This window comes from Papaver somniferum, chromosome 1 (assembly GCF_003573695.1).
Source record: "Papaver somniferum cultivar HN1 chromosome 1, ASM357369v1, whole genome shotgun sequence".
Classification (NCBI taxonomy): Eukaryota; Viridiplantae; Streptophyta; class Magnoliopsida; order Ranunculales; family Papaveraceae; genus Papaver; species Papaver somniferum.
Genome location: NC_039358.1, coordinates 199,366,649 through 199,374,767, shown reverse-complemented (window position 1 = coordinate 199,374,767; position 8,119 = coordinate 199,366,649). Strand labels below are relative to the sequence as shown.

The window sequence follows — 8,119 nt, the reverse complement described above, 5'->3', positions numbered from 1 at the left end:
CCGGGCCCACATGGTTATGTGGCAATCGGTGGATCATCCACCTACTACAAAATTTACATAACATTAAAGGGGTAGAGATCCCATGTCCCCTTTTTCCATGTGCCCTCGTGTCTCTCCTATAATGTATCGACACGTGTATTTTATTTACTTCCATATTTTCTACAGTTTGAAGATTTTGTTATTTTAAGAAACAATAGCGGAAAGATAAAATACTTTCCTTTATTGGCGCTAAGAGAATCAAATTCCTTCTCAATATTAATTTTTTTTAACAAGTTCATCTTTTCTTAATTGTATGAGATGCATCGGTGAGTTGCAGTACGTTAACAAAATAAACCCAAGCTTAAAATAAAATTTGATTTGATTTTTGTATTTTGTCGAAGGTATTAGTAGTAGTCCATCATTCATGTAGAATAAAATTTTGATGATGTTGTTTTAGAAAATGATACGATTACCCCATCTACCTCAGCTTACTGGGCATGGAGTATTAAAACATGATCGTAACGAACATGGGATATTAAGAGATAATCCTTCAAACTCATGCTTGCGATCATCAACTAGCCTTCAAACCAAGTGGGATTGATATTCACTCCTTCCCTTCTCCAAACATTACTGGAATTTGTGCTTTGCTTATTCTCGAGCGAATTGATTTATCACTGCATTTGACTCTTAATTAGAATTAGCATCTAAAGAAATTTTGAAATCTATGTTCTTACCAAAATCCAGCTTGCGTTGTGCTTGACGATCATTTGGCACATGAATAGTTTTTATTTTTAATCGTTCATGATTTATGAACTGTGTTGATTTTTCCTTTCAACAGAAAACATTGCTGATTAACAAGTAGATATTAGGTTCAGATTTGGTTTAACGCCAACAAAGGAAAGTGATTATCTTTCGGCTTTCATTTCTCAAAATAATGAGATTTTCTAACAGTAAGAATTATGGGAAGTAAAGAAGAGACACGTGTCGATACATTATAGGAAGGGAAATGAGGGCACAAGGAAGAAGGGGACATGGAATCTGGACCCATATTAAAGGTCTTATCACATCTGGCTTTCCAGATGTGCTAAAGAGTCGATACGCAAAGCGCATTCCAATCAGTTATATTACTAGTCCGTCCTATCGGCCGGTTTCTTTTCCAATCTAGGATCCAATTTTGTACGGTATCAGGCTAGGGAGCAAGAGGAAAAAGGTTAGATGTACTTGCTAACCACACACTTCTAACAAAGGGACAATGGAAGAAAATGTGCTCCACAGTGTCTCTCATTTAGTGACCGGAGAACGTCACTACGGGAAAAATAGTAATCTACAACAGTAGATTGACAAATCGTAATTTTAAAGTCGTAAAAGATAGCATATTTTACAACTTTTTCCAATGAAACAGTTGTCAAAATAAAAACCCTCCAACTCTTAGGACCAAAGAGGTCCAAAGAATAGTGACGAGATTTTAAAACCACAACTTTTTGTGTGAAAAAGGTTGCAGGAGAAGTGACCACCTTTAGATTTTACAACTCATATCTTAAAGGTAGTGAATAACTATATAACAACACACATAAGGGTAAAAAAAATTGATTTTTAAAAATGTTATTTGAGAGATTCGAATCCAAACTTACTATGTGTTAGTACAAGTCATCAACCATCCTTCCGCCTTCTCAATATTGGTATATTTATGCTTTTTTTTGTGATCAATATTCACAACCTATACAAGGGTTGTAAAATGAAAAATTGACTTTGAAAAAAAAATGAGGCTAAGGTGAATCAAACCTGAACCTACTCTGTCTAAGACTGGGATCCCAAACACCCTTCCACATTTACATGTCTTCTTATATTTTACATTTACTTTTATAAAAAAGTGATGAGGAAAAAAAATGTTAAGGAAAAAGAATAAATGGACGGTTATGATGTAAATGGATGGTTATGATGGGAGATTGAAAAGATAAGAACAAAAAGATAAACAGACCTTCTACAACCCCCTTTAAGAGTTTTCGTAGAGTTATAAACATTTCTGCTAAATTTTTCTCACTTCTGCTAAATTTTATTCACTTCTGCTAAATTTTTCTCACTTCTGCTAAAAATTATTTTGGTCACCGGTTCTGCTAAATTTTTCTCACTTATGCTATATTTTTCTCATTTTTACTAAAAACTATTTTTCTCTAACACCCCCCACTAAATTCTATAAATTCAGTCCTTTTGAGATTGGGTAGAAATATCCAACAGAGGGTTTGTTTAAGGTTTCAGAGAATATTAAAATGGAATCTTACATGTAAAGGATTCATCAAATTTTTATCATATATACTGCTAATTTTGGAGTGAGAACCACTTCGGACACTGAGGGTTCCTGGTTTGTATTCCCTTGAACCACATTTGAAGCTAGAAATGACACATCAGCTCCACCTTTAAATAGATGGATTCATCGTTCTTACCAAGTTTCCGACTTATAGTAGTCCACTCACGGCCAGGTTTCGATCTCAGAGCCAGGGTATGCAAACAATATGCCAGAATAGGGTTTGTTTAAGGTTTCAGGGAATATTCTGAAGGAATCTTACCTAAATGGATGTATTCATCGTTCATACGAAGTTTCCGATTAGAGTAGTCCATTCACGGCCAGGTTTCGATCTCGGAGCCAGGGTATGCGTACAATATGCCATAATATGTTTTGTTTAAGGTTTCAGGGAATATTCCGAAGGAATCTTACCTGTAAATGGATGTATTCATCGTTCTTACGAAGTTTCCGACTTAGAGTAGTCCACTCACGTCCAGGTTTCTATCTCGGAGCCAGGGTATGCGTACAATATGCCAGAATATGGTCTGTTTAAGGTTTCAGGGAATATTCTGAAGGAATCTTACCTATAAATGGATGGATGTACTCATCGTTCTTACAAAGTTTCCGACTTAGAGTAGTCCATTCACGGCCAGGTTTCGATCTCAGATCCAGGGTATGCATACAATATGCCAGAATATGTTTTATTTAAGGTTTCAGGAATATTTCGAAGGAATTTTACCAGTAAATGGATGGATTCATCGTTCTTACGAAGTTTCCGACTTATAGTAGTCCACTCACGGTTAGATTTCGACCTCAGAGCCAGGGTATGCATACAATATACCAGAATAGGTTTGTTTAAGGTTTCGTAGAATATTCTGAAGGAATCTTACCTCTAAATGGATGGATTCATCGTTTTTACCAAGTTTCTGACTTATAATAGTCCACTCCCCGCCAGTTTTCGATCTCGGAGCCAGGTATGCATACAATATACCGGAATAGGGTTTGTTTAAGGTTTCGTAGAATATTCCAAAGGAATCTTACCTCTAAATGGATGAATTCATCGTTCTTACCAAGTTTCTGACTTATATATAGTAGTCCACTCCCGACCATTTTTCGCTCTCGGAGCTAGGGTATGCATACAATATGCCAGAATAGGGTCTGTTTAAGGTTTCGTAGAATATTCCGAAGGAATCTTACCTGTAACTGGATGAATTCATCGTTCTTACCAAGTTTGAAGTTTGAACCCCCCAGAGATTCTTGGTTCATATTTTATATGGCTTTATACCACATTTGAAGTTCGATTGACATTGAGCTTTATATTTATCGATTCCGGTGATGTATCATGCTTAGTTTGAAGTTAGATCCCTCCAAGAGCGTCTTGGTTCATAGTTTGTATGGCGTTATACTCCTTTGAAGTTCGAATAGACGCTGAGCTTCATATTTATCCATCCCAATGATGTATCATGCTCAGTTTGAATTCAGAACCCTCCAAGAGCTTCTTGGTTCATAGTTTGTATGGTGTTATACCACATTTGAAGTTCGAATCAACACTAAGCTTCATATTTATCAATTTTGATGATGTATCCTGCTCAGTTTGAAGTCAGAACCCTCCAAGAGCTTCTTGGTTCATAGTTTGTATGGAATTATACCACATTTGAAGTTCGAATCGGCACTAAGCTTCATATTTATCAATTTCAACGATATATCTTGCTAAGTTTAAAGTCAGAACCCTCCCAGAGCTTCTTGGTTTATAGTTTGTATGATTTTATACTACATTTGAAGTTCGAATCGGCATTAAACTTCATATTTATGGATTTCAATAATGTATCCTGCTAAGTTTGAAGTCAGAACCCTCCCAGAGCTTCTTGGTTCAGAGTTTATATGTCGTTATACCATATTTGAAGTTCGAATTGATACTGAGATTCATACTTATCGATTTCAATGATGCATCCTGCTAAGTTTGAAGTCAGAACCTGCCGAAGCTTCTTGGTTCACAGTTTGTATGCCGTTATACCACATTTGGAGTTCGAATCAACAATGAGCTTCATATTTATCGATTTCGATGATGTATCATGATAATTTTGAAGTCAGAACCCTCCCAAGTTCATAATTTGTATGTCTTTATACGACATTTGAAGTCCGAATCAACAATGAGCTTCATATTTATCGATTTCGATGATGTATCATGCTAAGTTTGAAGTCAGAACCCTCCCAGATCTTCTTGGCTCATAGGTTGTATGTTGTTATACCATATTTGAAGTTCGAATCAACACCGAGCTTCATATTTATCGATTTTGATGATGTATCCAGCTAAGTTTGAGGTCATAACCGTCCTGAATTTCGTGGTCCATCTCTAGTAATCTTATAACCTGAGTTTGCCGGTGTGAAATAAAGATACTTCATGACCTGTATGACTTGTCAAAATTACTTCATGACCTATGCGATTAGTCGAAATTCAAACCGGAAGCACAAAGAGAAAGCACAAAGAAACACACCAATTATCGAGTTCATTTTTCATTTTCCCGATTCATTCTTATACATTTTTTGGATTTTTTTTATATCAAAATGTCGATAACAACGTCCTAAATTTATTAATTTTTTTTTTTTGGATTTTTTCATGTCGAATGTTGATAATTAAACTGAAAACATGAGTTCATATTAACACAAAGAGAAAGCACAAAGAAAACACACTTGCCTTGATCCGTATGACATTCTTAACTTAAATCTATACCGTCCAAAGATTTTCATAATGCGTATGACCCATCCTACCGCATCTTATCCGTTCAAATTCATGTAGATAAAACGAAATTTTTTTCACTCACTTTTCTCTCGTCTCTCATCTTCCCCTCCCTCAGAAAAAAAACCCTAAATTCCTTCATACTTCTCAAATTCAACCACCACCAGATTCATCTCTTGTTTCTGAGTTCACACAATCAACTCACAGTCAAAACCCACTCAATCTCTTCTCCGGTTCATGAATCTTTTTTTTCTTTGGATTTTAAAACTAGTTGTAAATCGTTGCTGCAGAGTTAGGGTTTGCTTGAATTGAATTTGGATAGAATGGATTTGAAGGTGATTGGATGGCCGTGTCAATGTATTTGAGTTGAGAAATAGAAAGATTTGTTGAAGCTGCAGTTTCAGTGTGGTTGAGTTGATAAATGGAAGGATTTGTTTATGTTAATCAAAGTGGTTTTGATTTGTATTCAGGTAGCTGGGTTAAAGACGATTAACATTCCCAGTTTCATCATCGAGAGAAGAAGAAGATGATTGTTTACTTCTTCTCAGAGGATTTGATTCGATTTCTTCCTCTTTGATTCAACTTAAAGGCAATTTACATAAGGCCCTTGAGGTAATTACTAATCTTCAGTTTCTCTTTTACAATCTTCAAATGATTCAATTTAATGATTCAATCTATTGTCAATTCTGGGTTATAAACAATTTTGGGTTTTGAATTATATCCTCTGATTTGTATAATTGATAGGGAGCCAGAGATCTATCAAAACCTTCACTAACTGATATATTGCAAAATGATGCTGAAAAATCAGAAGAGGGAAGCAAAAGTTTGAAGAAGTGAAGGCATGATGAGTCTGAAGAACAAATTCGATGAAATTGGGAGAAAAGATGAGGTCCGGGGTTCATAAATTGAGCAAACATGGATGAGAACAACCAACTTGTAATTTTAGTTTCTCTATTATTAATGAGCTTAGTATTTGGGTTTCATCTGAGTGATCTCAATTATCAGGTAGGGTTTTTGTTTTGATTTTAGGCTATCCTGTGACTTCAGGTTTTTTTTGTTTTCATTCTAGGCTTTTTCTTGTGTTGATTTTAGGTATTTTGTTCTGATTTTTAAGGGTTTTTCTGTTTTGATTGTGGTGTAGGTACTCTCCATTTTCTCAAATGGCTAGTATTTGTGATAAGCTGAAGATGTCTTTTGAGGAGGAGGAGGAAAGGAAGAGCAATGCTACTTAGGTTACTGCAGACTCGGGTTGATCTTAGAATATGCCGCTAAAGGTGAACTTTACAAGGAACTGCATAAGTGCAAATATTTTAGTGAAAAACGAGCTGCAACGGTGAGTTTTTTTTTAGTGCATTAGCCACCACTTACTGTTGGTTTAAATTGTTTCATGTCTAAGTGATGTTTAATTCGAACTTCTATTCCTTTGAGTTTGTGAAAAGCTGATATTCTTTTTCTCTTTCAACAGGACATTGCATCATTAGCATGAGCTCTGATATACTGTCATGGAAAGCATGTCATACACAGGGACATTAATCCAGAGAATCTCTTGATTGGAGCTCAGGTTGCTATTAAGCTTTAAATGATTTTTTCTTATATTTGGTCAACGCAGTGCCCATGTACTAATCCTGTATGTGTCTAATTTCTCGACAGGGTGAACTCAAAATTGTTGATTTTGGTTGGTCAGTTCGTACGTTCAACCGTAGGCGGACCATGTGTGGCACATTGGATTACCTGCCACCTTAACTGGGTATGTATTCTAGTTTAAACTACCAGCACTCGGGTTTTTGCAGGTTTTAATGGAAATTTACTCCAATGTTAATGACTTTCTGGGTTTTTGCAGGCTTTGATTGACAATATTGCTGAACCTATAGTGTATGCACCACAGTTGGGCTAGTTTACCAGAATTATAGTGACTTGTTTAGAAGTCTTAGAGGAATGTATTCGTGTAGAAATGACGTATATGGTTTATATTTGGCTTGCCGATAGTGGGTTAGTTATACTTGTTCTGCCCAGATACATGCTTTTCCGTGTTAGATCTTTGTAAGGGTGCCGCTAAGAGACTGCCGTTGCTATTTCTTTGGAAATGACAAGGTCAGCACCTTTCATCAGTGTATCAATGCTTTCATTGTTAAAGGAAAACCGTAGCAAGGATATCTACTGTCTGGTTAAGGCTTGTGTTTTACTTTAAGTATTGCCTGCTTTCCCTGTATACTAAATAACTTTCTGTAGATTTGATGAAGGTTATGCTTAAGTCTATTTTTCTGTTGTATTGATGTAGATTACGTTGAGGGTGCAACAAAATCATACCTAAGAACAGTGGACAACTCTTACATTGATAGCTCTGACAAGGTTCGTTCAAATGTGTTCATTAATCAATGATAAGAATTAACTATGCATTTCGCTTTTTGTTATTCTGGTTTATTCTTTTTTTTCCTGCAGTTTGTTAAGTTCATAATATCAACCTCATCTCTTTGTGCTCGTGAAAACTAACTTGTTTGAATCTCCTGGCAATTCCACAGGTGTTTATTACCAAGTAACCTCCAACTGCATCTATCCAATCTGGGCAAAAAGCAGACTACAAGTTGTGGAGATTCAGGATTTGGTGGTTTGCTTTACACTTGTATTTAAGACACATTGGAACCTATTAGCTAGGACTTGTAGACTTGGATATTTTTCTTAAAGTTAAGTGTCTAACTGATGAATTAAGTTATGAATTGTACAATGAATATTGATTTTTAAATAAATGATCATTTGAATTTATGAATGTAGGTTTCATTTCATTATAATTTGAATGTAAATTTTGTATTTAAATTTTTAAATTAAATTTATTTTTTTTTCAAATCGAATATGTACCACAACTCAGAATTAGATTTGTCAAAGAAGTGACATGCAACTCTTCCCATAGTTGTCAAAGAAGTGACATACAATTCAAACCATTGTTGTCCAAGAAATGACTTGCAACTCACACCATTATTGTCAAAGAAGTGACATACAACTCAAACCATTGTTGTCAAAGAATAGACATACAACTTTAACCATAGTTATCAAAGAAATTTCTACAACCCCAACGAGTGTAGTGTAGGAGTTATTTTCACAACCCAGGTAAGAGTTGCTTTAGGCAT

General features: G+C 35.5%; 1 long non-coding RNA gene across 2 annotated transcripts; it reads left to right on the top strand.

The window, feature by feature from the left end:
* The first annotated feature begins 5,088 nt into the window (after positions 1-5,088).
* LOC113311770 lies at positions 5,089-7,761 on the top strand. Of its 2 annotated transcripts, none has more exons than XR_003341608.1 (8): positions 5,089-5,609; positions 5,806-6,002; positions 6,139-6,330; positions 6,463-6,558; positions 6,648-6,744; positions 6,838-7,088; positions 7,276-7,346; positions 7,517-7,761. It is a non-coding gene; the product is annotated as an uncharacterized LOC113311770 (long non-coding RNA). The 2 variants fall into 2 exon arrangements; XR_003341607.1 differs by having other exon boundaries at positions 5,742-6,002.
* The last annotated feature ends 358 nt before the right edge of the window (positions 7,762-8,119 follow it).